Source organism: Saccoglossus kowalevskii, chromosome 13 (genome assembly GCF_978046115.1).
Source record: "Saccoglossus kowalevskii chromosome 13, keSacKowa6.1, whole genome shotgun sequence".
NCBI classification, from domain to species: domain Eukaryota; kingdom Metazoa; phylum Hemichordata; class Enteropneusta; family Harrimaniidae; genus Saccoglossus; species Saccoglossus kowalevskii.
In genome coordinates, this window is record NC_140653.1 from 26,506,955 (window position 1) to 26,524,883 (window position 17,929).

At 37.8% G+C, this 17,929-nt stretch overlaps 1 protein-coding gene across 3 annotated transcripts in view; it reads left to right on the forward strand.

Annotated features, from left to right (window-relative positions):
* The window catches only part of LOC100374044 (repulsive guidance molecule A), an 89,272-nt gene that overhangs the window by 49,314 nt on the left and 22,029 nt on the right, over positions 1-17,929 (forward strand). The window contains exon 1 of one of the 3 annotated variants that reach the window (XM_085507151.1): positions 15,706-15,824. The exons of the other annotated variants lie outside the window; for them this stretch is intronic. The gene's annotated coding sequence lies outside the window, so the exon portion shown is untranslated. Of the gene's footprint in view, positions 1-15,705; positions 15,825-17,929 lie in introns of those variants that run through there. 3 annotated transcript variants of the gene reach the window in all.

A 17,929-nucleotide genomic window follows, 5' to 3' on the forward strand; every position in this document is an offset into this window, starting at 1 on the left:
TCAGGACACATGAGGTCATGAATGATTTCTATATTATACAAATAATTAATAAAAATGGTTAAATGATTCCAAGACATCCATGTCCATCTGTCCAGATCTGTTTCAAAGAATTACGTTGATTGATTCTGTGATCTGATCACAGCCATTTTAACTAAAACTTGATGTGATAACCATTCATATTATCATGTTATCATGTTATTTTCTTTTTCTGATGCTATCCAAAATGGCAGATGACTCGGGGAATCAAATTGAATCTTAATCATGGATCATATACCAGTCTTTCTCAAAGACTAATAGCAATTTCTAACAATTATCGAATATCAAATTATTGCACACTTTCATAAATATGGCTGACTGGTGGCCATTTTTTGGGGGTTATGTCTATATCACTGTGCTACATGAAAAGATTTGGTCACATGTACTTTAGATAGCGTGTGAAGCCATTATCAGCTTTAAATTAACAGCAAATCGCTGTAAAATGGTGAAAAATGTAAAATACCATATCTTTTGAGTAAAAACTGAAAATTGACTCAAATTTTGTTTTGGGGGTTAATTTCCAGAAATATTGAAGAATTTAAGAATAAAGTACAGAAAAATTTAGACAAGAAAGTCAATGAACAAAATGATTATGTATAATGGTAAGCAGAATTCGGGGTATTAGACTTGTTATGCACTGTATCTATGTATATAAGTTCTGTATTATCTAAAATAAATTTAATTTGGCCAACAAAAATGGCCACTAATTAGTGTGAACAAATTTAAAATTTTTATTTGACTGATTGTGAATTGATATGCACTGATAAAATACTTATTTTGCATAACTACTACTGTAAAATCTGTATTAGAAGCTGCGGCTTCTATTAAAATGGTACAATACAACAGAGGGGATGCGGCTTCTATTAGAACATCTACACATATAAGAAATGGTGAATTTTTGGCTCTCAATTGTTAAAAATGAATGGGTGCGACTTCTATTAGGGATGTGGCATCTCGTACAGATTTTACAGTACTGGGGGGTAGTGCTTTTTACGGTGATTGTAAAATGGTTTTGTTTTTTGTTTTGATTCCAAATCTTCTTAAATTATATCTTACAACTCTCATTGTCGTTGATTTATATTATATCAAAGGGTGGGTTTATATCTTGTTTCTTCAGTTTACTGACGTATTACTACTTCTCTATGATGCACGAGACAGGACAGTAATGGGAATATCAAATTGCGTCACAGACATGACCAAATTTTAATCAGACAATTTATATTTATCTGCAACGTTAAATGATACCCTCAGAATCATTAAATTTACTGTATTTTTTCTATTTGTGGCACATTCGTGTACGTGAGTTGCAGAGGTGTGTATGGTCAAAATAAGCTATATTTTTAATAATCTAGTATACACTACATGTAACTGTTTACTGTGCTTCTAGTAGAGCAAATTTGGATAAAAAAAACTGGAAAAATGAAAAATGAGACAGTTGTCAGAATGTGTGAACATAAAGCTGAAACTTTGTCTTGAAAATTGATATAAAAGATTTTTGGAAAGTGTGAAAAAAGGAGTATGAGTTTTGCATGTAAAAATTGATATTTCTGTCTCAAGTATGGAACTTAATCCTACATTTTTAGTGTTGTTCAAACAATGTAAAAATATGGCAGGTTATTGGATACAATCCAAATAAAGCCTTATGCATTTACGACAGCACTGATCGTTGAACGCTTGTGAGAGCTGCCAAAGGGAACAATTTAATCCGGAAAAATAGTGATGAGGCATGTTCCTGGGATGTTCCCATGACAACACCATGATTTCTGAACAAAAGGAGAAAATTGAAAACAAAAATGTGATGTTGCATGTTATTTCAAGATGGTGTTGTCTGTTCTGTTACCAGTATTTGTTGTTCAGCTTTGCTCATTGATTTTGAGTCTCATGTATGACTGCTCGCCATGTCAGTAAGTGTGGAAAGTTTTTTATTTATTTATTTTTAAATCAGTTTGTTGCTATCTCAACTCTGATCTTTAATACAGGTATGTTATCTTATCCAGGGTTATTTTATCTATTGAAAGCTTGTTCGTTCTGACTGAAAATATTAAATGTGTGATTGTCAGCTCAAGTCATGCACATAGTACATGATACAATTAATTATAGTATTTCTGTTCCTCGTTTTCCAGTGTTATTTCAATTTTTTTCATTTTTCCTTCACATGAGTCTTTTATTAAATTATTCAGGCAAGTTTAAAATCAAGTTCAATTTTCCATTGTACATGTACACAAGTTGAGTCTAACCAATCATAATTTCTGTGTCACATAACACACTTGGTAGATGATCCAGGAGTGGCACTATTATAGAGGTCTGTCACCTATGTTGTTTTGAACATCAATTCTCAGATACGGTAGCAGCCATTGTGAAGGCCAAGATTCCCCAATTTTATGTTGAACATCACCTGCTGGCAGCTGTAATATAACATGATTTCTTGAAAACATACTGCATATTGTCTGTTTTTGTCTCAGGAAAATAAAAAAGGCATTTAGTTAAAATATGGTTCTTTTTTTGATCTTGTATTGATGACTAGTTTATGGAGGCAAAAAATGTAATATTAAAAAAAAACAATAGTCTAACAATATCGGTAGATAAAATGAAGAGAGAAAAATATCAGTTCTCATTTGAAATGTTTGCCAAAACCAAAGTTTCCAAAAAATAGTTAAATTCAATTGATGAATGTAAAATGTAAATTAGAGATATTAATCATTAATTGTAGAACCTGCCATTTTTTGATTGTTGGTTGTAAAAAAAACTAATAAAATAATCTGTTTAAATACTGCAGATAATTAAAATTTGGAAGTATGTTGGGTTCAATGACCTTTCAAATGTAAGTGCAAGTATCTAGACTTGAAATGCCAGCTGAAATGCATGTGTCGTACCAGGGTATCTATACACTTGTGCATTCTTCTGATGGAACCACTGCAGGACATGTGTTGGCTTCTTTGTGTCTGTGTCAGCATTTGAATCGAGGAATTTATGCTTGGTGCTAAAATCAGGTACCACCCGATGTGGAGGTGAAAAAAACAAACAAACTAAAACTGGTAATAAGCACGAACGTTCAATATGTTCAGCAGATTGCGTGTTCATACATGGCTGACTGTTGATCTTAGTATAAGGTCAAACTTGGGATGATGACTGATTTTTTATTTTATTTGATAATGATGGATGAAATGTATGAGATAAAAATATAGCCTTGGCTTGTTATTATCAGTGGATATGGATATGTTTATTAAAATAGATTACCATTCATCAAATTAGCCCTACTTATGTAGGTGTGACTTTTCATGTTGCTGTCAGTTGCACTCATGATATGGCTGTTTCTGAATGGCAAGGCTTTCTGAAGTCGCGAGTTGAAACCGGTTCATTTAAATGCACTGCATCATATTCGGACTTATTTCTATGAGAGGTTATACACCACAAATTAAAAAATTCATCGTTTGTTTACATGAAATTTTAACTCGCCAATGATTGTAGCGCTTTCAGACAATATATTTGATAATGAAATTGATTTAATACGATGAACTGTAACATCAAAGATGGAAGGGAAAAGTATATTAAGGGAGAAATTTCTGTCCGGCGTTGGCGTTGTCGTTGTCGTCGTCGTTAATAATTGTCATTGTGTGCACAATAACTTTACTAATTCTATTCCAAACTTTATCAAACTTGGTCACCTTATTCATCAGTATAAAGTCTTTCCTGGGTATAAGCGACAGATGTCCTGTATGAAAATATCATGCAAAAATTAAGAAAATCTGATTAAATATTTTGACTGTTTCTACTTGACTGATCACTGGTGATACACATTCAAAGGTCTATGATCTCAGTGGAAATATGCATTATTGTCTGTGTTCAATGAAGCAAATCATTTATCTTGTAATAATATTCTTGGTAATGTATCTCCCAAATCCCATGGGAATACTAGACTGGGTTTCAAAACCAACTCATGGAGAGAGTTGTTGCACGGTCTGATACACATTTGCAAATCTAAAATCTTCACAGAAAACAAGATGTCAGAAAATCAATATAAGCACTTCTATGAATTAGGTGCTAAACTTTGATAAAGATCTGAAGCCAATAGAAAATCTCTTTAGTCCAATGCTATCAAATCAAAAACAATGCATAAATACATAAAAAACAAAACATTTCATCCACATTGAAAATTGTACTCAAAAAATAGGTATTCTGTATTTGGCAAACAGTTCATTTCACAAATGAAAATTCACAGGAATTTGTTTCAGCTATTAGAACAGAATGATAGAGCTTTCATAATAGTAAATTAAAAACGCACTTTAAAAACAAAGATTGCAGTGTTTGTAGATGTAGATTCTCAGGAGGCAAAGTACTGTTGACTTCTCTCTCTACTGGACACCAACTAACTATTTAGGTTGATTTGCATTACAAAGCAGAGCTTGCAACATGATAGCTATTCATAGAAGGCGTTTTTTTAACTTTTCAAATATTACAGTAGTCACAATGAATATAATAAAGCAGTTCATATTTGTCCCAGTGAATCATTAATTTTTGACATACACCTGTACAAAATACTTGGACAAAAGCCAGCTAAGATTTTCTGTTATCTTGCATGGTTGGTTTATGAATCTATTCACGTCTAAATGCAGCACTTTTTTTCTGAGATATGAGGCATTTGTTTTTATACTAAAAAATTTGAATCACTTTGAATAAAGCTGGAAATATGTCCCTTAAAAATAATTAAACAAATTAGGCACCATTGTTTTTGGAAGATATTTACATCTATCAAGGACAATCGGTAGACTGCTTTCCCTCTGTTGTTTCAACCCTAAAACTTGTTTGTATTCAAAATTATTTATGACAATGCATATTCATGTTGAAACAAACTATGATAATGAAAATAATATTATATAACAAAGGGCAAGGTCACCAGAGTTCAACTATGTTTTTTTATCTTATATTATATTAAAAGTGCTATTAAATTTGCTATGCTGCAGTTTTAAAATACTTAGGAGTATGCTGTAAACTGATGATAATTACTAATAATTTTATTTTGAAATGAGTTTGTTGCAATATTGATGGTAGCCATCAGCTGTAAAATGAGACACCTGATACCAACTGAACCTTGATTATACTGACATCTCCGATCAGCTCGTTCATCTTAATTATAGAACCAAAAGGAATAATATTCTGTATGAAAATTACATGTCGTAAAAGATCCATTTTGCACTGTGTCTAAATCACGCAGCATTTAAAAGTTATTACTTGGACTGTTTCCTAAATGCAGTGACAGTCAGGAAGCATGCTTCACAATTTTGTCTGAATGCCGGGTGTTCTTCATTTTCCTGATAGGCAGGAAAGGTTTAATCAAGTCTATTCTTGTCACTATGCTGTTTGCACATGGTCGTTTGTTAAACAATTCATCAAGTTTTAGTAAATAGCGACTGCTCGTGTAAAGATCAGTTTCTGATTCAGGGAAGCTTTGGTGTTTTCCTATGTAAGGGTTAGTCCATTTAATATGTGGGAGAGGGGTGTTTTTAGTTTGATACCCAATGAGTTGTAGGCTGTAGTGTGTAGTGTGTAGGAAGGTCTACCTCAGTAAATTAAAAATATTGTGGTTCTAAGATCCACATCAAAAGGGCCGACTAAATGGCAAATTTCGTTGTACAGTTATGTGTACTCATCACATATGTTCCTATTGACGGGGTTTAATCGAGCACACGCATGGGCAATGAGAAAGATGTTTTGGTTTGTGGTGAGAATCTACATTATTTGAATACATAGTTCTTGCCATTTGTAAAGACAGTAATTTTGTCTTTTCTGTTCTCCGCGACAATATCTAAAAATTTTGTTCATATACAACTTGTTCTGTTTGATCGTAACCCATCTTTGTTTTCTTTGTGTCCAATTTCTGTCTGAGTTGTGCCTTTTTTTGGTATCCTACTGAACACAATTGTGTTTAATCAGACATCTTCCTCCATATGGTGATGTCTAACAAGTAATTTTCATTCCCGAAAAAAAAAATTGCCTGATTTCATGCACAGTTTCTCTATTCATTTGCATATTCGTTTTGTACACAATGCAGCTTGAGTCTGCTTGTCGCATTTGTTATGACGATAATATGATGAGGCAGTCGGGTGTATGTGATGTTATTTTTACTGTATGCAAAATGTGGAATGAAATAAAAAAATAAAAACAGATGCAAATCAAAAATGAAACTGATCCCATGGCAACCAAACAGTTGGTCGAAATATTCCTTTATTTGCTTAAATTTTCAATTATTCTTCATATTCGTCTGCATACACATCTTAAAATGCTGTTTTTGTGCTCAGTAACATTTATAAATAAAAAAAGGCGTACAGTTGACTGTATGTTCATTGCTTCACTAGTATTATAATTTTTTGTGTGTGGGTTTTTACCAATATTTCTAACATTTATGAATAGATTTTGCCCAAGTAAACTTACATTACACACATCAGACATGGAGTCTGTTGTATTGTTACTCCAACCACAATCCCTCAACACCTTTTTGAGGGATTGTGCTCCAACCTAGTTTGTATTCGTCTCTAACTGTACCTTCTCACTGCCATTGTCAACTTTGGTCATCTTCCACAATTAATGCATGCTCTGTGTGCATATTAATTAGTTAATTTGCATATTCATAAATCTTTTCTTTGCCATGGTCAACTTTTGTTGCCTTCCTATAAAGGTAGTTCTGTTCTGTGTGTGCATATTAATTGGGTAATTTGAATATCATTAAACAATTCACTAACATTGTCAACTTTTGTTAACTTGAAGCATAAAACGTTTTTCAGTTTTTGTCTTCCCCAAAACTAAAACCTTTTTGCCCTTCAACATTCTGAGCACCATTATTGTGCATATGTTTATGTATTTTCCGTATTAATAATACTTTATTACCATAATAGGAATAATAAATATAATGATAATAAATATATAACAATATAAAATGAATACATAAATAATAAGCAGGTAGATAATTGGAGTTGAAAAATAGTATGTCAGAGAGTCAGACTCAAGTCCACTTTACATGGGATTTGAAAATGTATCATCTTGTTGGGGGCATATAATGCTTTGGATAATTTTGAAAGGAATGGACGTAATTTTCTATTGGCTATCTGATCAATATTTTAGAGAAAAAAATCGGAAACAAATTATATCGTTTTTATTTTGTGAAAGGTGACAATTTTGATCTTGTTGCTCAAAATGGTTAAAAAAAAAATGATTGAATTTGCTGAAAGCACGTTTATCAGTTCTCACTAGTATCTAGTTATGTCATATTAATCATGTAAATAAGAATGATAGTGACCCTAACCTGTTATGCTACTTAATGGAAACCATAGTCATCAAAGGGGCCTATTCATTGGTGTATTCTCCTCCTATAAAATCTTTAATTAGGAACATACATTGGCAGGGGTGGGGTCCCAATCACATATCATCCCTGGACTTTTAGGCTTGGGGATTTTTTTTATATTAAATAACTGAGGTTTCTCTTCTCTACCAACCTGTGATAGATTGTACACTTGCTGACCATATTGCCTCGTTGGTTTGTAGTGCTGTCCAAGGGTAGCGTACTGTACGTATTGTATTTCAAGAGTATTTGTAAGCTAAATATCATGCTAGTCGTGTTAGTAAGGGCTAAATATCATGAAAGTTGTTTCGAAGAGCTAAGTGTCATAAGTCGTAATCGTAAGAGCCAAATGACATAGTCATGTTCGTAAGAGCCAAATGACATAGTCATGTTCGTAAGAGCCAAATGACAGTCATGTTCGTAAGAGCTAAATGACAGTCATGTTCGTAAGAGCTAAATGACAGTCATGTTCGTAAGAGCCAATTGACAGTCATGTTCGTAAGAGCCAATTGACAGTCATGTTCGTAAGAGCCGATTGACAGTCATGTTCGTAAGAGCCAAGTGATAGTCATGTTCGTAAGAGCCAAATGACAGTCATGTTCGTAAGAGCCAAATGACAGTCATGTTCGTAAGAGCCAAATGACAGTCATGTTCCTAAGAGCCAAATGACAGTCGTGTTCGTAAGAGCCAAATGACAGTCGTGTTCGTAAGAGCCAAATGACAGTCATGTTCCTAAGAGCCAAATGACAGTCGTGTTCGTAAGAGCCAAATGACAGTCGTGTTCGTAAGAGCCAAATGACAGTCGTGTTCGTAAGAGCCAAATGACAGTCGTGTTCGTAAGAGCCAAGTGACAGTCGTGTTTGTAAGAGCCAAGTGACAGTCGTGTTCGTAAGAGCCAAGTGACAGTCGTGTTCGTAAGAGCCAAGTGACAGTCATGTTCGTAAGAGCCAATTGACAGTCATGTTCGTAAGAGCCAAGTGACAGTCATGTTCGTAAGAGCTAAATGACAGTCATGTTCGTAAGAGCTAAATGACAGTCATGTTCGTAAGAGCTAAATGACAGTCATGTTCGTAAGAGCCAATTGACAGTCATATTCGTAAGAGCCAATTGACAGTCATGTTCGTAAGAGCCAATTGACAGTCATGTTCGTAAGAGCCAAATGACAGTCATGTTCGTAAGGGCCAAGTGACAGTCATGTTCGTAAGAGCCAATTGACAGTCATGTTCGTAAGAGCCAATTGACAGTCATGTTCGTAAGAGCCAATTGACAGTCATGTTCGTAAGAGCTAAATGACAGTCATGTTCGTAAGAGCCAATTGACAGTCATGTTCGTAAGAGCCAATTGACAGTCATGTTCGTAAGAGCCAATTGACAGTCATGTTCGTAAGAGCCAAATGACAGTCATGTTCGTAAGGGCCAAGTGACAGTCATGTTCGTAAGAGCCAATTGACAGTCATGTTCGTAAGAGCCAATTGACAGTCATGTTCGTAAGAGCCAATTGACAGTCATGTTCGTAAGAGCCAATTGACAGTCATGTTCGTAAGAGCCAATTGACAGTCATGTTCGTAAGAGCCAAGTGACAGTCATGTTCGTAAGAGCCAAATGACAGTCGTGTTCGTAAGAGCCAAATGACAGTCGTGTTCGTAAGAGCCAAATGACAGTCGTGTTCGTAAGAGCCAAATGACAGTCGTGTTCGTAAGAGCCAAATGACAGTCGTGTTCGTAAGAGCCAAATGACAGTCGTGTTCGTAAGAGCCAAATGACAGTCGTGTTCGTAAGAGCCAAATGACAGTCGTGTTCGTAAGAGCCAAATGACAGTCGTGTTCGTAAGAGCCAAATGACAGTCGTGTTCGTAAGAGCCAAATGACAGTCGTGTTCGTAAGAGCCAAATGACAGTCGTGTTCGTAAGAGCCAAATGACAGTCGTGTTCGTAAGAGCCAAGTGACAGTCGTGTTCGTAAGAGCCAAGTGACAGTCGTGTTCGTAAGAGCCAAGTGACAGTCGTGTTCGTAAGAGCCAAGTGACAGTCGTGTTCGTAAGAGCCAAATGACAGTCGTGTTCGTAAGAGCCAAATGACAGTCATGTTCGTAAGAGCCAAATGACAGTCATGTTCGTAAGAGCCAAATGACAGTCATGTTCGTAAGAGCCAAATGACAGTCATGTTCGTAAGAGCCAAATGACAGTCATGTTCGTAAGAGCCAAATGACAGTCATGTTCGTAAGAGCCAAATGACAGTCATGTTCGTAAGAGCCAAATGACATGCTGATAGTCATATTTTAGTGATTCTATTCCGATTAGCAAAATTTTTGAAAATTGGCTTCTCAAAAATTACAGCAGATTTTTCAGTTTTGTGTTGAGCTACTGAAATATGCGTGATGTTTTTATTGTGTTAGTGGGGAAATTTTACAAATTTATTTAGAGGAAAAAAAATAATATGGGATAAATGATTTCTGCACGTCAGTTAACCCTTTGTACGACAAAAAAAACTTTTCATAAAATATACCCTCAAAATGTCATTTGAATCGTATCTTTTCAACGATTTTCATCAAGACATGTCAATGGAAGAATGTTTTCATTTGGTCCAAAATTAACAAATAGAAAAATACACAAGTTTAAAAAGATAGTACCAACAATTTGGTGGTAAAAATTGTGGGTTAAAAGTTTCAGGGTGATTTAGTCCTGTACATTGCTAATGGCTACATTATATTTTGTCATGCAAGTCAGAATATCACATCCATACTTTGTATTAAATGGATATCCCCTTACAAATAGGTTGTGCTAAATTTATTGATAATGTAGCCTGCAGTGAAGAGTGTGATGAACGTAATATCTATGTAAATCAGTTGTCAGTCAGAACTGTCGGGCATTAACATTACTGTCAGCTAAAGGTGACGTAAAGATCACTATTTATAGTATGTATAAGTTCTTTTTTCAGATTCGTAGCTCGTTTATTTACTGCAAAATTTCACGTTTGATAACACAACCCATTGCATTGGTTGCGGTTGTAGAAGTAGATTATCAGAGCGGTTTTAGAGCACAACTAAATTATCATGTAGGAACCAAAGTCGTAAGAATTAATTTGCTGCACAACTGCTCTATTGCGAGTTGTTGCAATTTGTTGAATTATATAGGGTTGGAGGCATTTGTTTTACTCTAATAAAAAATATATATATATTAAGGCTTGCTTCAGAGCTTTATTAGTCCCTGTTTTCGACAAAGTTTGAAATCAGTGACTACTATTTGGAGTTTTGTCTGCCTGCCTGTGTGCATGTGTCTGTCCGTGGGTCCAGTGTTCCTGTTTCTGGAAGACAGACAATGATTCATAGATGCAGGGGTCACAAATTAGCTGGATAATAGCATCTTTACTGGTACACTAGCACCCCTCTCATTACTAATGGAATGTCCCTATTTCTGGAAGACAGACAATGATTCATAGATGCAGGGGTCACAAATTAGCTGGATAATAGCATCTTTACTGGTACACTAGCACCCCTCTCATCACTAATGGAATGTCCCTATTTCTGGAAGACAGACAATGATTCATAGATGCAGGGGTCACAAATTAGCTGGATAATAGCATCTTTACTGGTACACTAGCACCCCTCTCATCACTAATGGAATGTCCCTATTTCTGGAAGACAGACAATGATTCATAGATGCAGGGGTCACAAATTAGCTGGATAATAGCATCTTTACTGGTACACTAGCACCCCTCTCATCACTAATGGAATGTCCCTATTTCTGGAAGACAGACATTGATTCATAGATGCAGGGGTCACAAATTAGCTGGATAATAGCATCTTTACTGGTACACTAGCACCCCTCTCATCACTAATAGAATGTCCCTATTTCTGGAAGATGGTCAATGATTTATAGATTCAGGTGTCACAAATTGTATATGATTGCCTCCCCTCTCTCTGCTTCTTAACTCTATGCTCTGCAATTGTTATCTGATTCAGTGAGAAATCCACAGATTTGTAGCCCCTGTACTTACGACATAACAATTCCTTGTATTTTTATAAGTACCAATAACATTACCCCCCCCCCCCACACACACACACACACACACACACTCATATACATTATTAGACAGGTAAATACCTTTCATTCTAGACGGGTTTGCACTGTTCCTTCTAGACGGGTTTGCACTGTTCCTTCTAGACGGGTTTGCACTGTTCCTTCTAGACGGGTTTGCACTGTTCCTTCGAGACGGGTTTGCACTGTTCCTTCGAGACGGGTTTGCACTGTTCCTTCGAGACGGGTTTGCACTGTTCCTTCGAGACGGGTTTGCACTGTTCATTCTAGACTCGACCCCTCATCCCACTCGACTCGACCCCTCATCCCACTCGACTCGACCCCTCATCCCACTCGACTCGACTCGACCCCTCATCCCACTCGACTCGACTCGACCCCTCATCCCACTCGACTCGACCCCTCATCCCACTCGACTCGACCCCTCATCCCACTCGACTCGACCCCTCATCCCACTCGACTCGACCCCTCATCCCACTCGACTCGACCCCTCATCCCACTCGACTCGACCCCTCATCCCACTCGACTCGACCCCTCATCCCACTCGACTCGACCCCTCATCCCACTCGACTCGACCCCTCATCCCACTCGACTCGACCCCTCATCCCACTCGACTCGACCCCTCATCCCACTCGACTCGACCCCTCATCCCACTCGACTCGACCCCTCATCCCACTCGACTCGACCCCTCATCCCACTCGACTCGACCCCTCATCCCACTCGACTCGACCCCTCATCCCACTCGACTCGACCCCTCATCCCACTCGACTCGACCCCTCATCCCACTCGACTCGACCCCTCATCCCACTCGACTCGACCCCTCACTCGACTCGACTCGACCCGACCCCTCACTCGACTCGACTCGACCCGACCCCTCACTCGACTCGACTCGACCCGACCCCTCACTCGACTCGACTCGACCCGACCCCTCACTCGACTCGACTCGACCCGACCCCTCACTCCACTCGACTCGACTCGACCCCTCATTCCACTCGACTCGACCCTTCATCCCACTCGACTCGATCCCTCATCCCACTCGACTCGACCCCTCATCCCACTCGACTCGACCCCTCATCCCACTCGACTCCCCCTCCCCACTCGACTCCCCCTCCCCACTCGACTCCTTCCTCCCCCCACCGACTCTCCTTTCAACTCAACCCCTTGCCATCCCCGACTCAACCCCTTGCCATCCCCGACTCAACCCCTTGCCATCCCCGGCTCAACCCCTTGCCATCCCCGGCTCAACCCCTTGCCACCCCCGGCTCAACCCCTTGCCACCCCCAGCTCAACCCCTTGCCACCCCCGGCTCAACCCCTTGCCACCCCCGGCTCAACCCCTTGCCACCGTCCGTGCTACGCCCCCCCCCCCCACTGAACTTTACTCTGTCTCAACGCAACCTCCTACCCCACATTCTGAAATGATCTTGTCATCGATCACTGCACTTTCTGTGATGTGTTTGGAACAGGGATTTTGTATAGGTGTTCTAGACATATCCACACATCATTGGAAATTATGTATGTGATCACTCCCATCAACCTAATTACAGCTGTCAGTGCAGAGATAATGTTATGTATTCTTTATCCTCAATTATGAAACACATCTCTAGTAGAAGTGCATGTCAACTGGCAGAGTTCATATAATTATGAAGCATGTGGCACATATGTCACTACTCACTCAGTGTACGGGTACTAACATAACTATTAAAAGAATGTATACTCATGAAAAAATACCTTGCATTTAACGACACCTTCTCTTCTAGTAGCCAAAATATGGTTACATATTGCCTCTTCTATAACTGTATGAGTGTACAGTACACTGAATGACAATGTTGTAAATCTAAACATTTCGTGGCATGTACCAGAACCATGGGACAGTTATCATCTTTAGTAGATTTTCTGATAAGAAAAAAAAACAGAAAGTTTAATTATCATTTAAAAAATAAAATGTAATCACCATAACCTCAGAAATTTGATCCAAAAATGAGTCAAAATGAAATTAAATGACAACCACAGGAAGATATTGGCCTACATAATTCCATAATCACTGTTATTCAGTGGGATAACCGTGAACAGCCGATACAGTAATCGTCAATGCATGAAATTATTGACATTCAACAGAACGTGCAAGACGAAAGTACTGTATGATAATAATGTCAACATTGATTGCGTATCATACTACATTTGACTAATGGACAATTTAACATTCTGCGCCATCCTCTGGATTTAGCTATCAATCCATCGGTTCTTGTCAGCCATTTCCTTTTCTTGTTCCAAAAAAAAAGGGAGGGGGTGTATACACAATCTGTATGAGCAGTATTAATTTCACAGTTTTAGCGCAGAATCTGTTTTCAATTTTTACAGTGAATTGGCGGTATGAAATAGAAGGTATTTGTGGATGGTAGCCTGCTGTGGGGGAGACTTTGTTTTGCATCAGTCTTGCTTGCTGTGGTAAATACATTATAATTCTAGTCTATGAGGCTTCAGTGTGTCGGCGCTTCCCGTCATTTGTCATCGCAATGTGTTAGCTTCACAAATCTCCACTTCTGTCGTGTCACTCTGTCAGGTTATCCGGTCATCTGTCTTTTGAATCGAATAGGTTCTTCTTTTGTGTGTGAGTATCACGCCTGTAATTTGCCATCTTTCTTATTTCATCCCCTGATCTCTTTGTGTGGGGTTACTGAAAAGGTGTTAGCTAGATAAAAGAGAGTTCACTTTCTTGCAATTCTGAGTCAAAGTAGGAAGATCGGATGCTGTGAAATGAATGGTAGTTCTGGTTTGTTACTGTGACAAGCAGCGTGCTAAACTCGATATTATCATTTCATTTTATCTGGGTGTTATTTATTGACATGCAGTGTTTTCAATTGATTGATTTATAGTTGGTTGAAAGAATTCACATCTAAACTACTTTGTTATTATGAATGCAAAATAGCCACTAATGTCCTAACCATTTTATTTTCTTTGAGAGGGTGGGGAATACCAGTGCGTCACAGGCCTCGCCAGTCTACAAGACAGAAACATATTACTGAGGCATATGATTTAAAGCATCATATTAAGTAACAGTATCACAATATTGTGGGTTTGATTCATGTCAAGATAAGAAACGATATTATGGTTGGCATCCCCAGCCATCTCTGCAGCTTAGCTGGCCTGGTGTGTTTAGGTATTGACTTGATATTTGATGCTGCATTGCTTGCAAACATTTCAATGTATGAGTTATGCTGACGGTGAAATGTCAGCTATAAACAAGACATACTTGTAACTCTGTGATCATCACACTCCCACATAGCTGCCCTAAGTGCTATCCCAGCTTGGGGCTGTGAGATCATGCTGGCTCCACTCCCTATTTCTTGGTGGCGAAAATGCTGGCTACCAGTCAGAGAAATTACAGCCGTTTACTAATGAGGTAGCAAATTCTGCTGTCTTGCTTTACACAGATACTGTTACCCATCAGTAAATGGAGTAATGAGAACCATATTGAGTTTAGTCAAGCTTTAGAATCTTTTCCACTGCCCTGGCTCTTCCATGCTGAGTTTTATGCGAACTTGTTTTCCTTAACTTAAGCTGACATGTCTGTACTCTGATCCCTGTTTAGTAATTGTGTTTTTCCATGTGTCATGCAAATAGATAACGCCCCACTTGAAAGAGAACGATTCTCGGGTTCCCCTCTAGAGGTGAATTCCAGCACTTCAATTGGTGTTTATATTTCAGAAACACTGTGAACTGTGTCCCAATTAGTCAAAACATCGTCAGAAACATGCAGATTATTAGTATTGAAACATATCAGTTCCTAAGAGATGGTCAGCACCTTTGCACAGTTTTAAGGGCTGTGTCGATCAGGGTCTCAAGGGGGCTTCTTTTTTCAAAAATGTTTTTGTAAAATTTTCATCCATTATTACTGACATCTGATAATACTAACTCGTATACATAATTGTAAAGAAATAATGAATTGCAACATTTTCAAAGATCAACTCTGCCTTTTCAAATTTTCGGCAAGTGAGATTTACTAATATACGTGTTAGATGGCTTTAGGTTTCGATGACAGCATCTAAAAAGAGGGCCTCAATGTCATCAATATTTATTTCATTTGCGGGTGTTAATTTCTCTGCCATATCATCATGCAGGCGTGAGCTGGCTAGCATTGTGTGACCATACTGGAATCATTGTCTTTGCTGAATCTCTGTGATCTGGCATTCCCTGCCTGTTTTTTCTGACTATTTAGACCGCTGTCCTGCTAGGAGTCTGTAACAGCTTAAGAGTTGACTTGAAGATTTATTGCTGAACAGGCTGCTTTAAGATGTTGTGGAAAATATTGCCCTCATAAAGAAATTTACTGTTTGTAGCTGATTGTCGTTGCTGAATGTTTTGTTCGTTATGTTGCTGTGTTTTTCAGTTGTTATCTTTTAATTGAAAGACTCAGTATCATTAAGGTATGTTTATATGTTTGTCTTGGGAGGGGGAGTGGGGATTTACCCAAATAATAGAACAGAACTGGCAAATACGTCAGATTTAGTGCTTAAAACTGTGCATGCAGTGGTGTTGAAAGTTAAAGTTATTTATGAGGCTAGTCATGGAAGTTGACGACTTTTTGGCGACTTGTGATCACCCTCCCAGCTTCATGTTTACCATTGACGAGTGGGTAGTTATCATTATCTTAACTGATGTTGTATGGTAATTTTTTTTCCAAACTGGAATTGCTACCAGGGTGGCAAACGTCAACACAGCAATATGGTCGTAATTATTGGCATATTTTACGTGATTACTACAGATCCTGGTTGGAAAACAAATCTGTGTTGATGATTGACCCGATAGGATACTTAGATATCTCACACCCTGAGGCAAGTTTGCGCTGTTACTGTTAGTAATCACAGAGTCTGTCACAGATTATAAAGTTCTTAATTTGGGGATTTTTTATGTATAGAGCATGGTGTCAGTATGAATGTGTGGTGGGGTAGGAGAAAAATTGTAGTGGTGATGCAGATCATGGCCATCGAACTATATTCTTTTACCCTGATACACAACAGTAACTTGCTCATACTGTATAAAGTTTTTTATTTTTTTTTTCATCAACTTATTAATGCCCCTCCCTCCCTCTCAAAGCAGCTTGTCTGGTCACTTCATAGCAGATCCATCGCATCCCTTGGGGCCCCCCTAATAAGTGTGGTTTTATTGCTTCATCTCATCACATTAGCTACCAGAATAGATGAATACAAAACTCACAAATTAAACTCACCAACCCTCCAACCCTTGTATACAAAACAAAGCCTCTCTATAGCAATATTGGGCTTAGTATAAAGGTTATCAATGTTGTTTGTGAAAAGATAAATGGAAAATAATGCTTCAACTAACCAAATTCGAATGCATTTGTTTCCCATCATTTTGCATATTTATCTCTAATTTCTGTGTTAATTTGATGGATGTTATTTCTCATTACCCTACATTACCAACATTTTTTAACATTATTAATACCTTCAAGATTCAAGATAAAAAACAACATATCTTTCTCAATCAACTGTTTAACTTACTGCGCAAAAAAGAAATGTGGCTGCCATCAGTGTACTGTTTTTATTTGACACTGCTAAATATTGAAATATCAGTGTCATTCAAGTAAGAACTGTTTATAAAAGTCTTGTATATGCAGCTGTAAGAACAAGCCTTAATGATTGGAAAACAAGTGCAGCGTGTGATATTTTCATCACCGTAGCCCACAACAAACGCTTGAGTGGCACACATGTATAGACCAGATCGTGAAAACTACCTTGCCTTAAATGGGGATAGACACGGTTCTATCATTTAACCTCTTGGCTATAAGTATTGACAAGTTTTCTACCAAGTAGCTTTAGCGTTATACTCTTTTATAAACCCCTCCACCCCCATCCCATTCTTTATTAAACAACGTCCAATTACTAAAATATACAGCAAATACAATTCTAAAATGGAATGTTTTCTGCTCGGTATTGATCTCGCAAGGATCAAATAAAATTGCCATCATTTAAATCAACACCAGTAATGCAAACAGTGTTTATGTCTTTCATAAATTTACCATTAGGTCGATTTTAACGTGTTAATTAAAGCCGCAAGTACGTAAAAGGCTTTTATAATTCTCCCAGTCTTTGTTCTGTATAGGTCTCTACAAAGAACCTATTAGGAGTTGATTCAGTGGATATGAAATATTTTGTGACATTTGTTTGACCATTTGAGGATTGTATTTCACTATGTTATAAGGCGGCTACCAGTTTTGACATTTCACTTACTTTCCCCAAGAGTGTCAGATTACCTGGCTTCACAATGAACCACGGCAGCCTTGTTGGGAGCTGCCGAATTAATTAAGCCTCATACAGGGGGTATTCAAATACAGCCTTATGGACCCTTTAAATCTCAAAATTGGTAACCATTATTTGAGTGGAATTTTTGTCCTTCTATGGTCGAGAGTGTGGAGACAAAGAACGACAATCGGTAATGTCACGAGCTTAGGACTGAAGAATTTTGGGGGAAATCTGATAAATGTGGTTGAGTTTTGTTTCAACGATTAAGA